Raw genomic sequence first — 25,653 nt, forward strand, 5'->3', positions numbered from 1 at the left:
GGTGGATCTCCCAGTCTGGATTACAGAAGCCCCCAAGATGTAGAGCGCTGATAGGAAGAGGAAGAAGAAGAAACACAAGTCTTTCATCATCCTGTGTAGGGCCAGGAGTTGGACTTGAGGATCCTGATGGGTCCTTTCCAACTTAGCCTATTCTATGATTTTATGATTCATATTAATTCATAACTCAAGTGGTTCCCATCTCACCCTGGCATCCCCCTTGCCAAGGTATTGAAAATATGACCATCTCCAGCTTCCAAGATGGTGAGTTTTTATATTTAAGCTTGTACTTGATTCCAGAGATCAAATAAGAACAGGGTAGCTGCACCATAAGAATCAAATTCCTGCCTGCACCATTTTCTGTTATGCTGCTCTATTTCAGATATGATCACAATTATCAAATAACACTTAATCATCATGAATAGCTTTCTGAAGATTATGCCCTCTTTAAAGTGATATCTTTCATGACACCAGAAGAGAGACAGGAGGTCTATTTTCAAAAGTAAATAATACACTCAAAACCTGAGCAAGTCTTCCTTTGACACAATTGAACTTATTTGTATCTATGAAATAATTACATTGTCAAGTACAATTGCCCAGAAGAAATTTAGATTCGGTGCCAGTGACATGCATGACAGTTGTGATATTTTTGCATTTGCAGTTTGAGCTGCTCTGCTGCTCCTGGCCCAAGGAATTTTCAAATGTACTGTTCCATCTGATTAGAACTGAAAACATTCTTGTTGATGTCACCATGTGATTGGCAAATATGACTTACACCTTGCAATGTGTAAACCTTCACAGATTCTGTAATTAGGTCTCAGGTTTAAATGAAACAGGAACAAATAAAGCAAAATGCTGAATGGCCAGAATACCTTAAATTGGAATTATTTGTCCAGATTGCTGCAATCATTGGCCTTAAAGTACCAGCTATGTGATGTGTATTTCACTCAAATTGTGACATTAGATTCCTTTTCTGGATTCATCGTGGTAGCATTGAGCCATTAGATACACCATCCTACCCTTGTCAGCCAGCCTGCCCTGTTCCTTGGGACTGGAAAGCGTATTAAGAGGACAGTAGTAATGCCCTTCAGGGTGATTGTGTTGTCACCTCTGTGTCCCACAAGCAGCAGAAATCCGGGCCCACTGTGCTCCAGGTGATGCCAGTCATGTTTCTTTCTCTTCTACCATTGAGTTTTCTTCCAGTTCTTTCTACCTATGAAAGTCAGCACAGATACCAGGTCTTTAGACAGTCATGCTTCATCTTGCATTGCCAGTTCCTAGAAAGAGGCTGAAATGTGCTGGCAAGCTGCAGAGTCACAATGCTGAGTGAAAAGAGAGTTCAAACAACATCTAATGGACTTAATCCCCACTTCCTGCCCTTTCAGGATAACAACCAAGTTTCAAAAGCAGTGCAAACTAATATACAATTCCTAGGAACAGTCTGACAAAGTTAAAATATCCATCAGACTGAAACTGGTGGCAAATAAAAGTCTCTCAAGAGTCTAGAAAGGTGAAAGACAAATTTCTTTTGTGAGTGTTTCAATCTACCCAATGACCTGTAGCCTGGCCATTGCCAGACATGAAAAAACAGACTGCCCACAGCAGTCCGGCCCTCCTGGCCTTGGCAGTCCCATTTCCTTTCTGTGTATGCCCAGCCTTGGGTGGCTTTGGAGTTGTTTTGGTGCCTTGCAGGGAAAATTGCATCTAAGTCCTGTAGATAAACGTTTAAGTTAAGTGGGAATAAACACACATCCAACTGTATTTCCTGTTTCAAGTCAATAGGTATTTCAGTGGTCGGTCTCAGGTTTATCCTTCTTATATTTACCTTTTCTGGTAGCTGGTCCCTCCATTTGGTTGTATCTGTACAAGAAAACAACCCACAGCCCGAACCCCACTGAGATGTGTTCCCTGTTGCTTCTCTGGAAAATCCCTCCAAAGGCATTGGGTGGATGACAGAATACCACTGACTTCATGCCTCCTTTAAATGGGTCAGTTTTGTACTTGCCAATTTTATGTGTCAGGTCTGTTTTACACTCTTTCTGGTGGCATGGGGACTGGCTTCATGTTACACCTTTCTGGCTGTCTTGACAGAAATACAACTACATGTGCCTGGTTTGGATCCCATCTGTAGACCTGCAAACCTACTGGAGCCTGTTTTGCTGTTAGTGATCGTAATCATGTCGTACATCGTTTGAGGTGCCAGCATGAATTTGAGCTTTTCTGCCACTACAGGGATACACGTGAGTCCAAATGAGTCGAGGGATTTCTTGCCCCATTGTCAGCCCTGCACATTGTGCCAGTGCTCCTCCTCTGGGCTGGGGTTTCCTCCTGAATTGCTGCTGTCAGCTCCTAACAACTCAAGTGGTGGCCCTGGAGCCACTTTTCCCCTCCACACTTGCTGTCTGCAAGATTCACACTGAAAATGCCAACAAAGCAAATTCTATACTATTGTAGAGTCATGCTAGAATCATTTCTGTAGGAAATATGCCTTTAATAAGTGCATTGCAAGAAGTTCCCTTCTCCTTTGTGTCTAGCATAATGAACCTTCAGACAGCAGTTTGAAGAAAGCATAGCAGTCACTGAGCTCCTATTTCTGTGTTTATTTATCCAGCAATTTACATTAAGCAACAAGTATAATTATCTTTTCTGGATAAATACTAAGCAAACAGAGTATTTTAAAAACATAACAGGGCACCCTGCTGGGTTATATTTTTTTTAATACTTTACTCAGAAAAGATATTCCCAGATGCCACAGATTCTCCTGTTTGGCATTGGTTAATAGCTGGTGTTCTAAGATCCTTTCTGAGTCTTGTCTGCAGGCACATGTCTGCCCTCAGGAGTCATTAGGAAGCCTTATCTAGCAAAGGATTTGAAGGTGTGCTGCTTGATAGTCTGGCTGAATTAGTATTTTCTAACAGTGTAATCGAAGCAAAGCAGCTGGGCCTTGACTCAGTCCCATCGGGAGGAGGATTAAGAAGGTGGAGCCCACAGCAGAGGTGCGAATACCAAGGGAGGGCTGGACGCTGGTGTTTTCCAGGTTTGTATGGACAGCTGGTGCTCCTGGCCCTCTTTGCCTGACCCTGGGGAGTAAACTTCAGGTGTGGAGCTGGTGTCTGGAATCCTGACACGTACTGATCAAAGACTTTTTTCCCTGCTCAGTGTGTTATAGATCATTTTTATAATGCTGAATACAGTACTTTCTCCTTGTGGTTCCTCAGTGCTGTTCTGAGCTTCTAGATGAGAGACAAAATGTATCTGTCCTCTCACTCCTGACACGTTCCTCCTCCTAGTAGAGCCCAGAGCTGTAAAACAGTGGTTTCTCTGTGATCTTCTATGCCATCTGAAGATGACAGGACCATTCATCCCTTGAGACCCTGTGTAGCCTCTGCACTGCTGTCTCTGCCCAGGTACATGTAGAGGGAGGTCAGCAAACAGGAGACCTCCTTTGCCTGTGAAACTCTAAACTGGAACAGAGTCTGTTCTAGGCTGTTTCTAGTCAGTAGGGGCACAACTTGTACTACCCATCTGGAAAAGTATATTTCTCTGTCACAGAGGGAACCTGAAATGTCCTAATTCAGGCTGACTACTAACATTTAGGTAATAAGAAGTGTCTTCCGCCTTTGGTGGGCTGCAGAGAAGCTGTGCCCGCTGGCTGGCAGCTACTGCTTTGCCCTGGCAGCAATACCGGTTGGAGCTGTGTGCTCTCTGGCAGAGCAGCAGCGTAAGCTCCTCAGTTTTGGAGGCTTGTAAGGAGACACTGGCAGCTCCTTTCACCAGAATAATAGCAAGGGGAAGTAAGAGGGAGAAACTGTATTTAAGCATCAGGCCTTTTCTCTTTCACACCTCCATAGTGAACAGTTGGATGTTGCTTATTTTTGGAACAAACAAAATTCAGTAAACACCATCTGCTTCTGATGAAATGAGCAACACTCGCTAAAACAGAAACAACAATATGCATTAAAATACCTCTGAAATGACAACAGCCTCCCTAAAAAATATAACAAAAGCTGAGGTTTCCTTCAGTGCCAAAAGTGTTGATAGAATGAAATGTTTGCATTAAGTCTAAAATAGAGCTGTACCTAACAGAATACTAAAATAAAGCAGAAAAGTTAGTATCAATTTATTTTCTGCATGAAGTCCAAGTCAGAAATTTAGCAACTGCCTATAAATCTGTTTCCATCATGAGGCATCTGGGATACCACGCAGTAGTTACAATAATATTTGGAGTGCAACTTCACTTTTGTGGTGTCAGGAGCCTGTTCTGCCCTTACATATAAGAGAAAGCCATTCAATGTGACAGGCAAATTCCAAAAGTTGTCACCTCAGATGTTGTGTCTTGTCCAGCTTTGGCTTTCTGAAAGTCAGTGAATGCTCTGTCCTAATCCTTGCCCTAGTGAAAAAAGTCGCTAAATGAAGACTCTTGAAGCAGCCTCTATATTCATGCTGGGAGGGTGCTTTGATATCTCATCCTCACTCCTACTTATCCATGTGAAGCTGTATTAGAGCTGTTGGCAGTGGGACTGAGCTGAAACTCCATGTTCAGCAGATTATTCATTATGACTCTCAGATCTTTTTATCTTTTCTCTCCTTACATCTGGTCACTTCAAAGCTCATACCAGTTTCTGGTTTTCAGCTAGCTAAATGATCTCAGTTACTCTGAATCAGCCGCAAAGCTGCTCAATAATAAATCATCCTCCTGAGCAACTGGTCCTCCGTGCTCTTTAGTGACAAGTTTTCCTTCTGCGCTACAGACAAAGATGTTAAATAGGAATGGTCCACGATACAGCTCAATAAATGTTCTTCATTTGTAATGACGTTTTTAGACCTGCCAGCCAGTTTTTAACTCACTGAATAAGTAGCAAGATAGTTTGGTGCCATTCCAGTGTCTTAATCAAATTTTCATGTGCTACCAAGTGAAATGCACTCTACAAGTCCTAAGGCTATTACCTGTATCAACCAACCCAGTAATCTTACCCAGAAAACAAATCAGGTTAGTTTGACAAGATCTATTCTCATAAACCCATGTTGACTGGCATTAATTCTGTTTCCCTCCTTCCATTCTTTATTAATCAGATCCCTTATCAGCGGCTGCTCTGTTTGGCCTGCCTTTGATGTGAAGCTAACAGGTCTCTAATTCCCTGGGTCGTGTCATTTACCCTTTGAAGCAGTGGCACAATATTCTCTTTCTTGCCAGCTCTGGTGCTTCCTCAGTGTTTGGGAAATGGGGACCCAAAGAACTGCTTCCATTTCTGTTAAAACTCATGGAAAGAATTTTCCTGGTTGGCTGATACTGAACTTTTGTGTTTGCTTTTTATTACCCCTGTAAGTCACTATTACCATGGAAAGCATGTCATGATCACGCTCTGATTTCATTTCCATCACTGAACTCAGAGTAGCAATTTGGTGGTTTTTCAGTCCCACCAAAGGCTGTATATTGGACAGATCTGCTGTTGCTTGTTTGCCATTGTTGGCACTTAAAGCTCTTCTTCTGACTGTCAGCAGGTTCATGCCATGGGGAGGAGTTCTCTGGTTTCTGATATAGTTTAAATGTTCCATTAAGTTCATTTACCTCGAAGTACTTTATAAGCTTCAGGTGAACAGGCTTACAAAGATAGGCTGAGCCTTGCCAAACCTGGCCTAGCCTGATCTAGCCTAGCCTTGCTTGGCCTGGCCTGGCTTGGCGTGGCCTGGGCTAGGCTAGGCTAGGCTAGACTGGGCTAGGCTAGGCCAGGCCAGGCCAGGCCAGGCCAAACCAGACCAGACCAGACCAGACCAGACCAGACCAGGCCAGGCTAGGCTAGGGTAAGGTAGGCTGGGTTCATCTAGGCTGGGTTAGGATACTGTTTTCATGCTTAATGCCATACTGTGTGGTTCCCACAGGAGAGCCTGAGCAGTCACATCTTTGCAGGCTCAGCCCATGGTGGTTTGAGCTGTGCCCCTTTGCTGAGGGTGAGCCAGTGGCAGTGCTAGGGCTGATGGACTGTGCTGCTCCCTGACTGAGCCAGGGACCAAACCTGGCTTTCCATGGGGTCCCTGCAGGACACCCATTATAAATATATTCACAGACTTCAGAAGATAAAAGGAAGGCCAGTGTATACAATAATGGAGTGGAGAAAACTCTCACATGTTAAAAAGGGGACAAAAAATTGATTTCCTCATCTCAGTGGTGTAGGTGGGAGATGTGAGAAAACACGGCATAAATCTCTGCTCACATTCCTCCTGTTTTGATGAGGAATATTTTGGTTTCACTGCATTTAAACATTAAATATGACTTTTTTGGGAAACCAAGAAGATAATGCTTTTCTGGACAGGTTTCTGCCGTAGATTACCATTTCAAGCTACACTGCATAGAGGAAAGGAACCTGTGTCCTATAAAGGGTGGTGAGGGGTGGGCAGAGGCCAGGGAAGGGCAGGAAGCGCTTGGTATGCAGTGAGACACAGCTGTCTGGCATCAGCGCATTGGCTCTGTCCAAGCTCCAGTACCTTCCCTGGGCCACAGTACACTCTTCATTTGTCACCCCAGTGCACCTTTTGTGACCATCATTTCCCGTTGGAATTACCCAGCACATGGAGGCGGTAGCTGGACCAGCCTCTTTGCTTGTACTATTATTTCCAGCAAGCTTCATACATCTGCAGTAAATCCAGGAGGATTTGCAAGTGGGCTGAGGAACTCTGAGTGACAGAATGAGCTGATAAGGCCTGAGTCCCACAGAAACAAAAGGCTTCCCATTTGGTCCTGACAAGACAGGCACTGCCTTGGAATTGATTTGATTTGATCAAGTTTTTGCCAGCTGACTCTAAAAGTTCATGCAAGTCAAGAATTAAGCACCCAGACTCTCTCGTGCCCACTAGTAAACCTTCCTCCCAGTGCCAAGGATGAGAGTATCTGTTGTGAGTTGGGTTGCCTGTTTGTTTTTATAAAGCAAAACTACTGAAGCTTTTCCTGCTGATACATTTTTGATGTTAAGAAACTGAAAAGTGTCTATTGACCCACAGACCTGTGGACAGAGCATATGCAAAGAAAACTTAGTTGCAAAGCCAGGCATCAAACTACAATACTATTGAAGTTTAATATACTTCTGAAAGGTTAAGACCTAATGAAGTAAAACATACTTGATTCCCTGGCAGGCTTTGTTTGCTGCTCCTTCAGCTATCAGCAGGTGACTCAGAGGGGAGTTGGAGGCGGGGCTTGCTCGTTAGCAGGAGAGTGAGAAGGCTTTAAAAACATCTCTAGGGAGCGCAAGCGACCCGGAGCGCGGCGAACAGGAGCGGGCAAACAGGGGCGTGGCACGTCAGTGAGGGCGTGGCACGGCAGTTTGCACGGCAGTTCGCACAGGCAGGGCGAACAGGCAGGGCAGAAGCCTAGGTATTTCTGCAGCTTTTTTTTTTTTTTTTCTCTCCTCTGTTCATTTGTTTCTTTGTCTCTTTCTACCTTTCCCCACAGCTTACGGCAGTCATGCCTCACAGAAAAATGAAAGCTGTTGCTAATGTTACCAGTAGAGGGGTGTCAATACAGACAGAACCCTCTAAAAAGGATGCAGCCACTCAGGCCTCTGGCTGCATAGACTGTCTGAGCCTGGACCTACTACCAGAGGACAGTATGAGAAGCGCCTGCATACGATGTGAGCAGGTGAACGATTTGCTGGGTCTGGTGGCAGAGCTAAAGGAAGAGGTCGATAGGCTCAGAAACATAAGGGAGAGTGAAAGGGAAATTGACTGGTGGAGTCACACCCTTTCCACTCCTAAGGAAGCCCAGCAGGAGGTGGTGAAGCCCAGCCCCTCCTGCCATCAGGCAGACGGAACAAACCATAGGGTTGGGGATGAATGGAAACAGGTGCATGGTCATAGAGGCAAAAACACCCCCTCTCGACCCCTTTCACCTGCCCGGGTGCCCTTAAAAAACAGGTATATGGCCCTGGACTCGAGCAGTCTGTTGGAGGACAGTCAGGAGGAGGATCTATCTACAAGATCTTCTGGTTACCCCCAGCCTACCGGACGGGTTACGACTACAGGTAAGAGAAAAAAGAGAAGGGTTGTTGTAATCGGTGATTCCCTTCTGAGAGGAACTGAGGGCCCTATATGTCGGCCAGACCCATCCCACAGGGAAGTTTGCTGCCTTCCTGGGGCCAGGGTGAGGGATATTACCAAAAAACTTCCTAAACTTATCCAACTCTCAGACTATTACCCACTGTTGGTTGTCCAGGTTGGAAGTGATGACATTAATAAAAGGAGTACCAGAGTAATTAAAAAAGATTTCAAGGCACTGACCCGATCTCTTCAGGGGACAGGAGCACAGGTAGTAATTGCCTTAGTTCCTGTGCTAGCTGGGATGAATGAGGAGAGGTTTAGGAAAGCCCAGCTTACCAATAGGTGGCTTAGGGGATGGTGCTATCGTCAAAATTTTGGGTTTTTTGATCATGGCGCAAACTCTGTGTTGCCCAGTCTCATCAAAGCAGATGGGCTTCATTTATCTAGGAAGGGCAAAAGAACTGTAGCCCATAAGTTGGCAGGGTTAGTTAGGAGGGCTTTAAACTAGGTTTGAAGGGGGAAGGGACGGCAACTGGGCTCTCCGGAGATAGGCCTAAGGGCATAGAGCCCGAGTTGAGAATGAAATCAATGGCCCAGCTGAAGTGCATGTACACCAATGCACGCAGTATGGGAAACAAACAAGAGGAGCTGGAAGCCATAGTGCAGCAGGAAAACTATGACATAGTTGCTGTCACAGAAATGTGGTGGGATGAATCACATGACTGGAGTGCTGCTATGGGGGGCTACAAGCTCTTCAGAAAAGACAGGCAGGGAAGGAGAGGTGGAGGGGTGGCTTTATATGTTAGAGTCTCTTGACTCTGTTGAAGTTGAGGTCAGCAGTGACAAGGTTGAGTGCCTGTGGGCCAGAATCAGGGGCAAGGCCAACAAGGCTGACACCCTTGTGGGTGTCTGTTACAGACCACCCAACCAGGATGATGAAGGGGATGAATTATTCTACAAGCAGCTGGCAGATGTCTCAAAATCTCCAGCCCTTGTTCTTGTGGGTGACTTTAACCTGCCAGATATCTGCTGGGAGCTTCATACTGCAGAGAAGAGGCAGTCAAGGAGGTTCCTGGAGTGTATAGAGGACAATTTCCTTCATGAACTGGTAAATGAGCCTACCAGGGGGAAGGCCCTGCTAGACCTACTATTTACAAACAGAGAGGGGCTGGTAGATGATGTAGTGGCTGGAGGCCGCCTGGGGCATAGTGACCATGAAATAATAGAATTTTCAGTCCTCAGGGATGTAAGGAGAGTCACCATTAAAATCTCTACCTTGGACTTTCGGAGAGCAGATTTTGGCCTATTCAAAGAACTGATTCAGAGCATACCCTAGGAAACAACCCTTAAAGGTAAGGGGGTCCAGGAGGGATGGACATGTTTTAAGAGGGAGATTTTGAATGCACAGCAACAGGCTGTCCCAGTGTGCCGAAAGGCCAGCCGGAGGGGAGGACAGCCAGCTTGGTTAAATAGGGAGATTCTGCAAGAAATCAGGGATAAAAAGAAAGTTTACAGACTATGGTAAAAAGGGCTGGCTACTTATGAAGAATTTACAGATAGAGCTAGGTCATGCAGGAAAAAAATTAGGGAAAGAAAAGTGGAATTTGAAGTAAATTTGGCTATTTCAGTTAGGGATAACAAAAAGTCCTTTTATAAATACATTAATAACAAAAAGAGGGGCAAGGAAAACCTCCATTCTCTGTTGGACTTGGAGGGAAATATAGTTAAGGAAGATGAGGAGAAGGCTGAGGTACTTAACACCTACTTTGCCTCAGTTTTCACCAGTAAGACAGGTGGCCCTCAAGACAACTGGCCTCTGGAGCTGGTGGACAGGGAGAGGGAGCTGAATACCCCTCCTGTATTCCAGGAGGAAATAGTGACCGACTTACTGAGCCAGCTGGATCCTAACAAGTCTATGGGACCAGATGGGATCCATCCCAGGGTGATGAAGGAGCTGGCAGAAGAGCTTGCCAAACCGCTCTCCATCATCTTCCAACAGTCCTGGCTCTCTGGGGAGGTCCCAGATGATTGGAGGTTGGCCAATGTCACCCCAATCCACAGAAAGGGCTGCAAGCAGGACCCTGGCAACTACAGGCCTGTCAGCCTGACCTCCGTGCCTGGCAGGGTTATGGAGCAGTTCATCCTGAGTGCAATCACACAGCACCTTCAGGGTGGACAAGGGATTAGACCCGGCCAGCATGGGTTTAGGAGGGGCAGGTCCTGTCTGACCAACCTGATCTCTTTCTACGATCAGGTGACCCACCTGGTGGATGAGGGGAAGGCTGTGGATGTGGTCTATCTGGACTTCAGCAAGGCCTTTGATACTGTCTCCCATAATATACTCCTGAAAAAGCTGGTAGCCCATGGCTTGGACAAGTGTACCCTCTCCTGGATTAAGAGCTGGCTGGAGGGTCGGGCCCAGAGAGTGCTGGTGAACGGAGCTGCATCCAGCTGGCGGCCAGTCACCAGTGGTGTTCCCCAGGGGTCTGTATTGGGTCCAGTCCTGTTTAACATCTTTATTGATGATTTAGATGTGGGGATTGAGTCCATCATCAGCAAATTTGCTGATGACACCAAGTTGGGAGGGAGTGTCGACCTGCTGGAAGGCAGGAGGGCTCTGCAGAGGGATCTGGATAGACTTGAGAGATGGGCTGATTCCAATGGGATGAAGTTCAACAAGGCCAAGTGCCGGGTCCTGCACTTTGGCCACAACAACCCCCTGCAGTGCTACAGGCTGGGCACAGAGTGGCTGGAGAGCAGCCAGGCAGAAAGGGACCTTGGAGTACTAATTGACAGGAAGCTCAACATGAGTCAACAGTGTGCCCAGGTGGCCAAGAAGGCCAATGGGATCCTGTCCTGTATCAAAAATAGCGTGACCAGCAGGACCAGGGCAGTGATCCTTCCCCTGTACTCTGCATTGGTGAGGCCACACCTTGAGTACTGTGTTCAGTTCTGGGCCCCTCAGTTCAGAAAGGATATTGAGATGCTGGAGCGGGTCCAGAGAAGAGCAACAAGGCTGGTGAAGGGACTGGAGCACAAGTCCTATGGGGAGAGGCTGAGGGAGCTGGGGTTGTTTAGCCTGGAGAAGAGGAGGCTCAGAGGTGACCTCATCACTGTCTATAACTACCTGAAGGGAAGTTATAGCCAGATGGGGGCTGGTCTCTTCTCCCAGGCACTCAGCAATAGAACAAGGGGGCACGGGCTTAAGCTCTGCCAGGGGAAATTTAAGTTGGATATCAGAAAAAAATTTTTTACAGAGAGAGTAATCAGGCATTGGAATGGGCTGCCCAGAGAGGTGGTGGATTCACCATCCCTAGAGATCTTTAAATGCAGATTGGACGTGGCGCTGGGTGCCATGATCTAGTAAATGAACTAGAGTTGGACCAAGAGTTGGACTCGATGATCTTGGAGGTCTTTTCCAACCCAATCGATTCTATGATTCTATGATTCTATGACTCTATACTGACTTTCTGTAAATCCTTGTTCTTGAACTTGTTTCTAACCAGGAAAGCATGAGACAGGAGCAGCATGAAGCAGGCCTGCCTAACATTATAGGGCCAGACAATTTTGAAAGTCAGAGGGAAATCTTTAGTATGGTGTAAAAATGTGCAGATCTACTACTTTGGCAAAAGTGAAGACAAAGTATGGAAGTAAAGCATGACTGGATTTGGCAGCAGGGCTAGCAAAGATAAAAACTGATGTTAAAAATTCAACCTTTTCAAAAGAATGAGATCTTGAGAGAAGTGCATTTTTTCATAACAGATGTCATTGTTCCATACAATATGGTAATGTGTAAGTTTTATCGAGGGCTGCAGGTCCTGTGAAATAGATTGTCCTGTCTATCTATTGGGCATGTAGGAGGGCTACGTGTACACCTTCTTCAGTTTCATTCCACTTTGCTGAGAAACTTCTCTTACCTTTGCAATCTTTATCAAAGTGATTGCAGTTATTTATTTATTGCTCAAGGAGGCTCAGTCTGATGATATACAGCTCAATTTTCCCTCTCTTGGCCTTTCCTACTACATGGCAGAGCTTTAGGAATTGCAGACTGGCTGCCTCTTGCTGTTAAAATAGCATTCACACCCTTATTTGCAAAGACTAGGTAACATTTGTGTAACCTAGGGAGAGGTATCCAAAATAGAAGGGTTTCTGTGTTTATGTATACCAGTGAGAGAGAGAAGAAAGGGGGAGAGGTGTAGAGAAACTAGTTTCAGATCAAAGTCTCAATCTTACATTTATAAGGTGTATTTCTTTTTAAGGGGGAATAAAGAGTTATTTACAATGCCTCATGGATTCCACACCTGGGAGTTACAGGGCTGTCTGTTGGGGATGCCTGTAAAAGGAGGTGCCCTTTGGACCCCCTTTCCCTAGAGAAAGGTCTCCTGTTTCATATTAAAGTGTTTCTGTGTACCTCAATTTGCTTTTACTTTTGTAGCCCAGGAGTACAAACTTTACAGATTCCTGAACCTATTCTATGCTTTTATCTATTAGTGGTGGTGTGTTAAGTCTAACTCTGCCCACAGTTCATGGCAAACGTTGAAAGCCTGTAAAAGTGTTGGAAAGCCCCACTTAAGAAACATTTTTTTGATTGAATATATTGGCATGTTTTTCTTGCAACAGGGTACATAAAAATAATTTATTTTCATTAAAAATGCTAACATGGATTTTTTAAGTCAGTCAAATACAGATAAGCAAAGAATCCCCTTGCATTTACAAAATATCGTTGAACTTTATTGAAAGGGGTTGATGTTTGGGAAGAGATGTGCATGCCTGCACTTATACTTTTGACATTCAATTTATATCTTTACACAATATTATTCTGCCTTCTGGTATCATATGAGATGCTTGGTCTGAAAAGCAAGTGTATTAAATAACTGCATGGGCAAATACAACAAATTGCACAGTGGTAAATCAGACTTATTGCTAGGAACCTGAAAGTTCGTGTTGACAACCCTGATGTTTTTTTAATAGTCAAGCCTCAATATAGGTTAGTTTTCACTCCAGCAATGTTTCTTCAGCTTCTTGTAAGTGGTATACCGGTTTTAGACTTTAATTGAGCCCCTGGTTTTTCTTCCCCTAGTAGTTTCCTTTCTATCTGTTTCATAAACATCTATGATTGCCCAGTCAACAGCATTACTTAACTGGCTGAAGATCCTAATCCAGCTTTCCTGAAAGGAAAAGCATCCTAGACACAGTTGCCAATTATTCCATTATCTCTATTGACAGCCTGGTGTAGTTTGATGTCCTTCAAAGCTCTGACACAGATATCCTATGGGAGACCATTGTCTCCAGTTAAAGCACAGGGCTGAAGAGCAGTGATTTTCTATGTCTGTTACCACTGTGTTCTCTGGCTTTGGAAATATTACTTCATCTCTTGATTTTCCTATCTGTAAAATGGGAATAATGCATTATTCAGGGAAGGTTAAGAGTGTTAATCTTTTCATGTTCATAAAACATTACAAGATCTTCTTTATAGTTTTAAGAACAGACCACAAAGGTAATAAAACACTAAGTGAAGGTCATGGAGCTGGACAGGAGGAGAGGTTGCTACTGAGTTCATGTTATGGCTGCCTCAGTTTTTCTTGTTTTGAAATGTGAAAGTTAAAGTTTCCAGTGTAGTTTGACTTCTGCCCTCCTTCTTGCATCATGAAATGGCTTCTCAGAATGTAGTGCTTTACTATTTTCTCTAATGTCCTAGACTTTAAGTACTTGACTTTTCAATTTTAATATTCTTTTAATATGAGAAGCTTACTGTGAGTATGAGAGTTTTAGTTTACCTAAGCAAAGCCACTTTCTCTTCCTCAGAAACGGGATGTGTTCCCAAAGCTGATGTGGCCCGTGAACTCTGCATGGCCATGAGATATCCATGCAAATGTCCCCTAAGTCTGGGTGCTCCCCGGAGTGTGTTTGGAATCCTCTTGTATTTCCCTGGCCTTTTCCTTCACTACCATTGTTTGTACCCACTTGCTGAGCCCTCTTCTCTGCAAACTTATGCCTGTTTCTGTGAGACATCCCCTGTGTATTCTGCAAAGCACACAGGGGTTCAGAAAGCAGGTTTTACAGGGATGACTGTGTGTATGGAGTAAATGCTACAGGTGGTGCCCAGCCTGTGAACAAAGAAAGAAAGACTAATTTTCCTGTTACACTGCACAGTGATATACCTTGTTTTTCACTCAAGTGACTTTTTGAGGTAGTGTCTTAGAAATACTGGACTAAAAAGGTGTTCTAGTATTAGATATTTTTTGTTTTCTTTTAAGGGATTTGATTTCAGTTTTCCAATCCTCTTTGAAATATTTTTTAGAATTATTTCTGATTTCAATAAAACCAGCCTTTTTAATCCTCAACATTAGATAGAAGTACCTTATTCTATCTGTACCTAAGGAGTGAATAGCCTTGCAACTGTGCTTCTGCAAATCTAGAATATTTACATGCTTTGGAGTCAAGACTTGGGGTTGTCCTGTGCAGGGCCAGTATCAGGACTCAATTATCCTTGTGAGTCCCTTTCAACTTAGGATATGCTATGATTTATGACTTGGCATTTGGCACAGGGTGACTAACTAGTCCAGCCTGAGGGATGCACCCTCTCCCTGTCCCATAAATCCAGGCTGTTCATGGCACTCTTTCAATACTGACATACTCAGTACAGATTTATTTAGTTTGACAGCTGATTTTTCTTAGGCTTTCCTCAGCTCTGTGCAAACTGAATAGCTGCGGAGCGAGGGCGTGTGCATGACTTTGGATGCAGCCATTTCTGTCTCCAGCTCTGGGCTGTCCCCGAAGTCAGGGAGAGGAGACAGAGCCTGATGGTGGGAGGGCAGAAGAGTGTGCCTGGCTATAAAGTGCTGAGGAACAGCAGGACGAATATGGCAGACCCACATCTGGGTCTGCCCAAGCCCAGAGACCTCTGGCAGCCTTTTAGGGGTATATATTATGAGAGGTACAATGCATGTGGGGCCCAGTTTCCCCTGACCTCAGTCTCCATGACTCCTACTGGGAGCACTGCAAGCAAGCTTATATTGAAAGCTATGGAGCTGTTTTTAAATGGTTCTTTACAGCAGAGAATAATTAATTAAACAGGTGGTTCCACGAGCAGTGCTACTAATGATGGCTGCTTTCCAGGGCTTCTCTCTCGTGTGGATTTCCAGGCTGTAACAAAGGTTGAGCTCATGCTGAGGTTTTCCCTCAATGGGGGAATTAATAGGGCCTCCCTCCCTCTCTCTACTCTGCTGCCTATTTTCATGGAACTTGTAGGTACTTAATTCCTGTCAACCCTCTTTGCCTCTGTCGCACTTGGTCAAAATTGATTGACGATTTTGAAACTTCCTGGGGATGGGGAAGAATAAACAAAGAGAGAGAAACAGATGCATGAGGAACATGGCTGGAGAAAATCCATTTCCTTAAGTTGAAATTATTGCCCAAGATTGGAATGGCAAACTGGTCTTTGTTTGCCCTTTGACCATACTGTAGGAAAATAGTAAATAAGTGGAGATCAATAGTGCTGTTGAGGCTGTCTATACAGTTTTGGTGTCAATGTTTTGAATAGATATCAACCTTTTTAGAGGGTACAAGAATCACTGAAAAATCCTTTAAGGAATGGTGAAAATTTCTGACAGAAAAACTCATAGAGCTTCATTTAATTTTCTCTGAGCATGAGCTTTACTGCATCAGCGGAGTAATTTTACAGGGAGAATATACTGGATACTAAAAAGTTCCTTAAGCTTGCAGAAACTGCTTTAGTTGAGAATTAACACAAGTTCAAGTGTCCTGTAAGCCACACATCGATCTCAGACATAATGTACCGTCCATCAGCATGGGATTCTCCATCTTCTGACAACTTCAGATCAACACAGGACAGTCTTCTGGAAAATTGTGCTTTGGCTAGGTACAAATAATTGGACAGATTACAAAGGGATATAAGAACTAAAATTAACCTTCCTGATCCTCTGTTTCTGGTAGAAAGCTGACCCTTCGTCTTCCCCTTCCTAAAACTGTTACAGGGCTATTTGGTTAACCACTCAGTTGCAAGGGAAGTTGTAACGTTATGAAATACTTGGTGAGAAGAAACATCAAGATTTTGATAATAGGAAAATGACAGATTTCCTTTCACGGTTTGATATTATCCAGAATCACCAGATGGCACCAATGCAGATCATCCTGGAAGTGATGCTTCACAGAGGGTTGGAACATCTGCATCTCCCAAGCCCATGTCAGTGTGCCGACAAAAAAAGGCAACTTCTGAAAATTTTTGTCATACAGAACAGGTATTATGTCCTGGGGAAGTGCTCAGAAGTAAGAATGGTGCTAATCTTTCCCAGATCCTTTGGCACTAGAGCGTTGGTACTCTTTGATTTAAACCTTTCTGAAATGCTGACAGTAAGATAGAACTGTGCAAAACCAATTTTGTCAGAAATTAGTTTTCTCATTCCTTTCAGTATCATAGCTCCATTTGGAATTTAAAAGCACATCATGTGATAACAACAGTCTTGGAGCATCTGTCAAACTGTGCTTGAAATAGAAACTGCTGTTGCTGTTTTGACATGGAAAGCCAAGATATTTTTGTTGTTTTTATCACACAGATTTGGTTCATCTGGAGTATATAGGATAAGAAACAATGACATTTAGGCATCTTTATTTGTCCTTTTGTACTGTTTTGGATACAGCTATAAACAAACAATGAGCATTCCCTCCCAATAGGAACCTTTCTTGCACATGGCCCAAAACACAACCCGAAGACAAATGTGCTCTTTTAAAAAGAAACAGGAGATTTATGCTGCAAGTTTGTTTAGATACCAGTCAGAATGTTGCATTGCCACAACAGTGTGAATAACTCCTTTTTTCTTTAAAGGAAAATCATATTGCTGATAATGATGATGATAATTCAGATTTTTTTTTTCTGGCACCCTTTTGCAAATTATTACCTCTATTTTCAGTTCTCACTCTAAATTAGCAGGAAATTAGAAGAGCTGAGTCCCATCACTTTTTCTCCATCAGGTCCTGTATTTGTTGGCAGTTTCCCTTTACATGAAAACAGAGTCTCTTTTCTATGAATGTGATGATAAGGTGATAGAAATAGCAGTCTAGGGACACAGAGAAAGACATTAGAAAAGAAGTAATAAGTCGTAGGAGGAGTTTGAATGTAGAGGTAACATACCTGGTACCATCCACAGAAATCATGAGCTCAGTCTGTGTTTGTAGTATGACCTGACTTCCCTCCAATTTCCTTACCCCAGTCCCAAGTTTTTCTCTTGCCATCTTAGGTGTGAGGAAGCAAGGTCAGCTTCATACAGCCCGATAACTCAAGGTCTTTGTCTTCTTGGATGATAGGCCTGGAAACAAAAAAAAAACTTAGGAGAGGGAATCCCTATATATAATTTTTTAATAGTCCAGTGTGTCCTATTTGATCTTATTCAGGAGAGAGAAATAGGAAAAAGTGTGTCATTTCTTTGATTTAGCTACTCAATACTGAAAGAGAAAAGTTTTTCTTGATATACCTGTCTCTTCTGACTAGAACCGACCAAAGGAATTTCATTTCTATTGGTATCTTTGGGAGTATCTATGGAGGATGCTGCTCTGTAGAGCTGAAGTCTGAAGAGGGTCTTTTCTTTAACATTTAAAACAAACAACAACAAGCCCTTGCCACGCTCCCAGACTACTGCCTGACCAGGATGAAGCTCTCATGCTTTACACATGTTAAACATCTCGTATTGACAGCCAACTTTGACTTTGTGCCCTGGGCCAGGTGAAAAGACTTTTCCAAGTAAGAAAGAGTAAGGAAAATAAAACAAACCCACAACAAAAAAACCACCAAAACACAAGAAGCAAACCATAAATTGGAATTTCTGTGAGAGGGAGTTCCTGTAGCCAGTGTGGTTGTACATTTAAAAAAATAGTTTTCTTTATGACAATTTACAAAAATGCTTAAGGAAAAGTGTGGAGAAGAGTTCTTTTATGAACTATTTTATCCTTTTTTTGTCTGCTCTTGCAGTCAACTTTTTGGCAAAATACTGCATCTTCAGCCAGGAGAAGTTGGCGAAGCACAAAAGGGCTTTTGAAGCAGTAAGTGTAAATTCAGACTTCTTTTCTTTTCTTTCTTTCTTTTTTTCCCCCTCTCCCTCTCCTCCTGTGTCTGTAGACAGTTAAGCAGAAATAATAAGTGCCATTGCTTGCTGTACACGTCCCATGAATTACGCTGCCATCAAATGTAACTTTAGAATGGAGGCACGCTTTATTCTTTGCGACGAACTGTTCCCCTATCCATTCTTTATTTACATGGCGTGAGCCTGAGCGCTGCACAGCCAGTCAGAACACACACACAAGAGGGGGGAGAAAAAAGGAGGCCATTAAACAAATTAAAAGGGATGGGGATGACTAATACAGTACTCTTGGAATCTGCAATTTGATTAGTCTGAGTTTAATACACAAAAGCAGCGCCGAAGCAGGAGGGGAGTCGAAGTGCTCTTTAATAACCTTCTACAATTAAATTATGGTGATGAATTTAACTATTCTCTGCTTCTAAAGGGGTCTTATTATCTGATTGACTCTGAAAGAAAGTCAGTATTTAACCAGGGTTCTTGAGTCCAGCTATTGGAAGTCATACAGTAGTTTTATGCATTAACAACTATTTTTTTTGTTGTTGCATGCCTTGTCCCATTTGAATTCATCTGTGATTTGAGCAAGATGGCTCTTAAGGTTATTCCTACTGCTTTTGATGGGAATGTGTGCTGGCCCTTCTACTGTACTGCCCAAAGGGTTAAAATCAAAATCGTGTGGTTGGGTTTGTCTCCTGTTCTGTACTTTTTCTTGTAAGTTGTAATTTTCATTTATAATTTTCAACTACTTTCCTCTGCTGGTCCTCTCCATTTTCTGACAATGCATCATTCAAATGTAGACACTTTGTAAAGCATGGTGGGATCTTTGAAACAGACAGTAATATAAACCCACAGTTTATGCTGACTTCTGTTTTCCTCTCTGTCCTTCCCCTTACATGCTTTTTCATATGCCGAATATAGAGTACAATGCTGCATGCACAAAATATTACTAGATAGGGGAACTGAATGCATTGCTTAAAAATTTTATATTCCTTTTCTTTTTTACTAGTTGGTATGTATCTTTCAGCTCTTTGATCTTTGACAGAAAAAAAGGGACAGGGACTTCATAACTAACCTGACAGCAAAATCAGAGAGCTGATTTTATTCAAATAGAGGGATATGATGGAGATAGAATCCAAGTGTTCCAGCTTTTACTTTTAAAGGCGAAAATGCTGGAACTCTTTTGTAAATTTTGATCTGAATATTTGGAGAGGATCTAGGCTGTGGGGATGAAAAGAGAGAATTATGCAGAGTACTGACTATTCAGCTAGGGCCTTATTCTGATACCTATTTTCATGCTAAGTTGTATCTTTCTCTGCCAGTAGTTTCACTGGGAAAAAAAAAAGTTACTATTTCTGGTGCTAAAATACTGTGCCATTTGAATGAGGGTGCTAAATGCAGCCCTCATTTTGTTCATGTCCTCAGTGCCTGAGCAGGAGACTCAGTGCCTCTGCGCCATGCACTGTGCCAGCTGATGGCTCCGGAGCCAGTGCCCTGGCAGGGCTGAGGGGCAGTGTTGGCCCCACTGTCCACTCTACACCCTCCCGTGGCGCTGGCCTTGCAGAGCTTCGTTCAGCTTTTGCGCAACTGGCTGGGTGTGCTGGAGGAGGGTTCAGCACAGTTCAGGGCTCTGCTGTTGCATGGAGGAGGGAAGGGGCTCTCACCCTGAGCTCCCCACAGTGTCCCCTGCTCCATGGCAGATGAGAAGCAGTGGGTCCAAGGGGCTGCTTGCCCTTGCTTTGTGGCATTCTTTTGGTGCTGTTGTTACACCAAAACATGTGAGAACAAAGTACAGTGGTACACAGCTCAGGGATAGCTTGCCATGGGTAGCAAAGGAGCAGATAATTCAGCTGAGGAGTGCTTAAGCCAGCAGTGAGTGAAAAGTGCACACTACTACTCTGGCAGTCCAGTGCTGGGTGCACTGAATGTCTTAGAGAGGGTTCAAAATTGCTCTGACTTATGTTATCTGCCCCCAGCAAGTGCAAAGACATCTGAAGATAATCACTACAGCAAAGAGGAGACACAGTTGTACACTTAGTGCCATGATCTAGTAATTAACGTGGGGTTGGATCAAGGTTTGGACTTTATGATCTCAAAGGTCTCTTCCAACCAAGCTGATTCTATGATTCTGTGATTGTATGATCTTTTTTCCTGAAAGAATGTGAGTGCCTGTGCTGTGCTGCTGGCAGGATAATTCCCTCCATCCCCTATGCCTCTTTGTTCACCCTGAGGGCTCCCCCGGCCTGTGCTGGACACTGAGGGTCTCAGCATGGTCAGTCTGTGTGCTCAGGTGCCCCCTTCTTGCTACTGTTCTCAGCTTTTGAGCTGTTTAACTGTTGTGAGCAGAATTTCTGGACAGTGGTGGTCTCTTCAAGTCTGTTAATCAGGATGGAGCTCTGGACAGTTCACATGCATTCAGAGGCTCTGCTCTGTATTTTTTTTTTATGCATGGTTTTTACTTACTATGATCTATCTTTATCTCTGGAAAGGGTCAGTAAAGACCAAATAGTTTAGTCCAAAGGCACTGGAGCAAAATTGTATTAGTGTTTTGATATTGCAGTTTATTCTTTTGTCTTAACAGTAAAATCCTTCCTCCTGCTTATTAAATCGTGGCAGAAACTTCCTCATGAGCCAACGATGACAGGCAAACATGATGTCAGTTTTTAACAAGATGCCAGCCAGAGGTTTAAGGTTTCTAATTTTTTATCAGAAGCTTTTATATTACTTGACTAGTAAAAAGATACATTGTGAGTAGCATCCATGGCTCATGCATGGTGCAAAGGGCATCATGCTGCATGAAACCTGGGGATGCTGGGCTGAGCAGCACTTCTTTTGAAGAAGATTGTGCTCCCAAATTAACTTGTTCTTATGCTGAGCATAGCAGAAACAGAGCTGCTGCTAAGCAGAACAATTGCTTTTCCTTTGTAGTCTGCCTGCTGGTTTGTTCAGGCCTGCTTTATGCTCAGCCTTGGCTGGGTCTAGGACACTGGGTCAGTAACTCTGAAGCTCTGTGTTCAAATCCCAGCCAAATCAGTGACACACAAAATCAGGGCAGGCAGTGAATCCTCCAGTGTGCCAGGTTTAGGAAATCAGCCCTCTACATAAATTAGCCAATATCCTGTATTTATTTTGCTGTTTTCTGTACCCATTTCTCTTGCATCTGGATATTTAATACATGTTTTCAACCAGCAACACATCAGCCTTAAATTAAATTCCCTACTATGGATATCAAAAAGCAGGCCCTTCCTTTTCTGTCCTGTTCCAGCTCTGCAGCAGTCACCAAATAAAAGACCACAGTCCTCTCAAGACCACTCCCTCTTTTCTCCCTACCAAAAGCACTTGTAAATTGCTTGACTGAAAGCAGTATCTGAATGAGGATTTCAAATATAAGCTCAGACTTTCTCTTTAGCTCATCATGAGAGAACAGTGCAAAGGGCTGACTGCAGTGAGTTGACTATAATTAACTTGAGTTATTCACTAGCTAAAGAATCAAGGAATGAATCAGGCACACCCAAAATAAGCATGGTAACACTAATATTAAAAAAATAAATGAAGAGGTGAGACATTTTTACCTAAAGGTAAGTGGGGACTTCTACCTCCTTCCTGTTAGCCAGATGTGTTGAAGTCACAATGCCAGGAATATGCAGTGAGAAGGAAACAGGGAAACAAAGCACAAATGTTGTGGTGAAAATACAAACAAGAACAAGTTTGTTTTCCTCGGATATCCCACTTTCCCCAGCCTGCTGCCAGCCCAGGAGTGTGCTGAGCATCGCCGTGCTTGTTGCACAAAAAAGACCTTGGATCTGGCCCTTGCTCTCCCTGTTATAATCTCTTCTGTGAGCTGCTCAAGCTCCATCTGAAAGTTGTTGTGCCTGTTTCCTCTGCACTCAGTAACAGGCCTTTAAGGGTGTGGACTGCTTTGGTGGTAAAAAATCTGTGTCTAATCTGCAAATGACGTTTGTTTTCATGCTAACATTGCAGCTTGTTTAGCTTCCTTTTTCACCTGCTTACTTTAGAGATGCTTAGTGAGACATTTGTGCCCTAGCTTGGCTGGGGTATTGCAAGGCTGACTAAAGCAAGTCCTGTCAGTGTCCCTTGAGTTCATCACCCTGAAACTGCTCCAGGCTGGCTACCTCCTGTGTGAGGGCACTGCAAGGGCAGGGCAGTCAGGAGTGAGAGCAGGACAGGGGTGGACAGGGCAGTGGGCTCACTGGTGAGCCCCATGGTGCTGAAGAGAGATGAGTAGGGCATGTTCACCAGCAGTCACCAGTGAGGGTCAGGTGTGGCCCAAAGGCTGCAGATACATCCATAGCAATGAGGCAGGTCTGAGGCCAAGCCAAGAAGTCAGTCCACAGGCCGTGGTCAACAATGTCACTCATGCAGGGTCCAAGGGCAAGTATTGGATCTTAAATGCATCTCCTGAGCCAACAGGTAGAGGCCCCAATGAGGCTCCATGCAGTCCAATCAGGAAGTTTGGTCAATGGGGACACATCAAGGCTGACCCTGCAGCTCAGCCCTCAGGAGAAGAGGAACAGCAGCAGAGTCCTTTGGGGTGATCAGAGAGGGCTCTGGCAGTCTGGAAAGGAGGGAAGCAGACCTACAGCCATCAGCACAAATAGTCTTTCCACTGCTGCTTACTAGGGATTCTCTACTGGAAATATCCCTCTTGACAGACCTTACATCATGTTTTTGACATCTGCATCCTATTTGTAGCTCATAGTTCTCTCTTACTTGGTCAATCTCATGAACTTCAGTCTCCTCTGTCACCTTTATTTGTCATGTCCCTGACTAACACACAAAATCCTATTCTTAATCCTGAATTATGTGCCTTCAGACATTCACCTGAACTTCACCCCTCTAGTCCTCAGTAACTTCCAATTCCATGAGAGACTCTGACCCTTGTCCTTTTTAACCTTCTGCTAATTGAATGATTGCTTCTTCTGCTATGTGTTTGCTCACCTGAGTGTAGTGTTGCTGACCAGGAAGAGAAAAGGGACTACAAGATTCTTTAATCCTGTAAATATCACTGAATTTCACAAATTCGTGGCTCACTATGACATTGATGTCCTTTTTCTCTTTCCTTCTCTTTCCTTCCATGCCCTTCTTTACCTCTTGTTTTCTCAACCTACCTTTTTAAAGATGTAATAATAATAGTCCTAGGAGTCTCTTTTAATTCAGAATATTGAGTCTGGAATTAAATTTAGATGTTGATTCATATAATTTGGGCTGTGCTTTTGAGGAAGTGAACTGACTTGTGAGAGTTCTCTCTCTTATATCATGATGAAGACACTTTGTTAGGTTGTGCTTTGACTGATGAAGGTGTTTTAGCCTTGCTGCAGAAGTGAAGTCATTTTACAGGACTGCAACAATATTAAGAATTAGCTTAAGAAAAACAGTCTGCCCTTTCAAGAAAACAAGTCTGGTCTTGAAATTTTGGTTGGATCACTGCTTATGGAAGGTTTTCATCTGGCAGGTTTGAAGTTTTGAATCCAATGAATTTCTTAGGTGCTAACATTTACTTCCATGTTTCTGATCCTTTGAAAGTTTCAGGTGAGATGAAGTTGGGCACTGACATTTTTCTCAGGTCAGGCACCACTGTGTATCTGCTGGAACCTTCTGTTTCTTGGGACCTCTTGCAAGAAGTAGAAATACTTGCTTTCTCAGGATAAATGTTTGTGCAACATGAGAAAATTCATATTGTATATCACATAAACTCTGAAAGGTGTGTATTTGTGTGTGTGTCTAAAAGAATGGGAAGTTGAATCCCTGAAACTTAACCCAGCAATACACCAACACTTCTACCTTCCCCCCCCCACTCCCAGCACTACAAAACCATAACATTTTCACAGGACTTCAGATTTTGGAGGATCTGCTTTAAGATATTTGAATGTTTGGGGTTGACAAGCTGATCATAGTGGTTTCCTAAGTCCACTTTACTCTCTTTTCATGATATTTTGCTGAAAAAAATAGTTTTTTCCATGACAATGAAAGGCAGCGTAGTGACTGGGTATAATGAAGGGACTATGTTTTTTAATCACTCAGTTACATCAGTTTCCACGCTGTCAACTGAGGTTGCTCAAGCAACTTGCAAACAACAACATCTTTGTGGCAGAGTGTAACAAAAGCCTTAGTTGCTAATGTGCTGCCAGACCTCGATTGTCTGTGTGCAAATGATTCTGTGGTACTGTCAGTGTCAGTAAGACCTGTGTCAACCTGTGGTCCAAGGGCTGTTTGCACAAGTTTTGTCTAGCTGGAGAGGGCATTTCTGTACGGTTGGCTTCCCTTTCAAAATGTCTAAGATGATTGTCCTTATGCTGATGTTGAAAGCTCCTCTTTTCTTTGAAGTCCTGTGCTATTCCCTGCATATCTCCAGGTACATGGAGAGCAGGCAGAGTCCCATGGGGGCACTAGTGGTCCCCAAGCATCTGCTGGAGTAGGGCACCTGCATTGTTTGCCTCAAGTTTTGCTGAATGGAAAGCTCTGGAGAATTTTGGTTTCTCACCTTTTAAAGATGGAAACTTACTGGAGCTAAGGGTGACCTATGCAACAGTGCCAGAGCTGTATATCAGACTGGCTGTGTAAGGCATTCTTTCCCCTGTGTTGCTGAACACTTACTACATAATGAATTCATCGGCAGAGGGGAAGGATACAAACGTGTAGTGAGAACCTGAGATCATTAACTGTGAGTAATTATGGCATATTTTCCTTTCTGCTGCTGTACTTTCTCTGCTGAGAGTTTGTGAAATGCATTGATATTCAGCCTTCGAAGTATTTATTGATGTGAACAGAGAGATACTGGCCATGTATTGCAGGTTCTCAAGGCAGCGAAAGAAGGAAATGATGGGATGTAATGTGTCAGATTCTTTCTTCATTGTTGATTTTCAGTACTGAACCTAAAGCGAAAACTGCTGCCTGGAAAGATGTTGAATGTGGGGCAGAGATCAATAGCCCAGTTATGCTCCCAAAACAGAGCAAGATACAAATTCCCAGTTTGTATGATGGCAGAGCAGGTATTTGCTACTTGCATATATGACTTACTGCTTTTTTCCCCCTAATTTTTTCTCTGTATTACGTTACTCTGCACCAAAATTAAAGTGAACTTTAATAGTCAGAGATATCCTTTCAAAATAGGAAGTCCACTCCATTAAGGATACTTCATGGAGATCTTTAAAGCTGACAATAGGCTATTAGCATCCGTTGGTAAAATTGAATGGGAGTGATTTCAATCTGGATGGGGTCTTGTCCTGACAGCTTCATTCTCATTCTCACATGTGAAGAAAAGTTGCGTGTTGCTGGAGATGGGTATCCCTGTTCATCTCTGCTGCAAATCACTGTTCCCTGGTGATTTTCTCCTGATGCCTTGACACATCTATACTTTGACATGCCTGATGATGTTTCTTCTGTTTGTATTAAATGAAAAAACTCCTTGTTGCCAAGCTACCAACCTCCAGAAGACAAACTTTAACCAAAGGTTGCAACCTTCTGTTTAGCAAAGCTCCGGCTTTGAAACTCCATCACTCCAACACTTTCTTCCAGCTCC

The 25,653-nt window shown here is 43.5% G+C and overlaps 1 long non-coding RNA gene across 1 annotated transcript in view; it reads left to right on the forward strand.

Annotated features, from left to right (window-relative positions):
• The first annotated feature begins 2,972 nt into the window (after window positions 1-2,972).
• The window catches only part of LOC139669307 (uncharacterized), a 38,937-nt gene continuing 16,256 nt past the window's right edge, over window positions 2,973-25,653 (forward strand). Inside the window, exon 1 of the long non-coding RNA XR_011697233.1 lies at window positions 2,973-3,034. This is a non-coding gene — a long non-coding RNA (uncharacterized lncRNA). The remainder of the gene's footprint in view (window positions 3,035-25,653) is intronic.

The sequence above is a fragment of the Pithys albifrons genome, chromosome 3 (assembly GCF_047495875.1).
Source record: "Pithys albifrons albifrons isolate INPA30051 chromosome 3, PitAlb_v1, whole genome shotgun sequence".
NCBI lineage: Eukaryota > Metazoa > Chordata > Aves > Passeriformes > Thamnophilidae > Pithys > Pithys albifrons.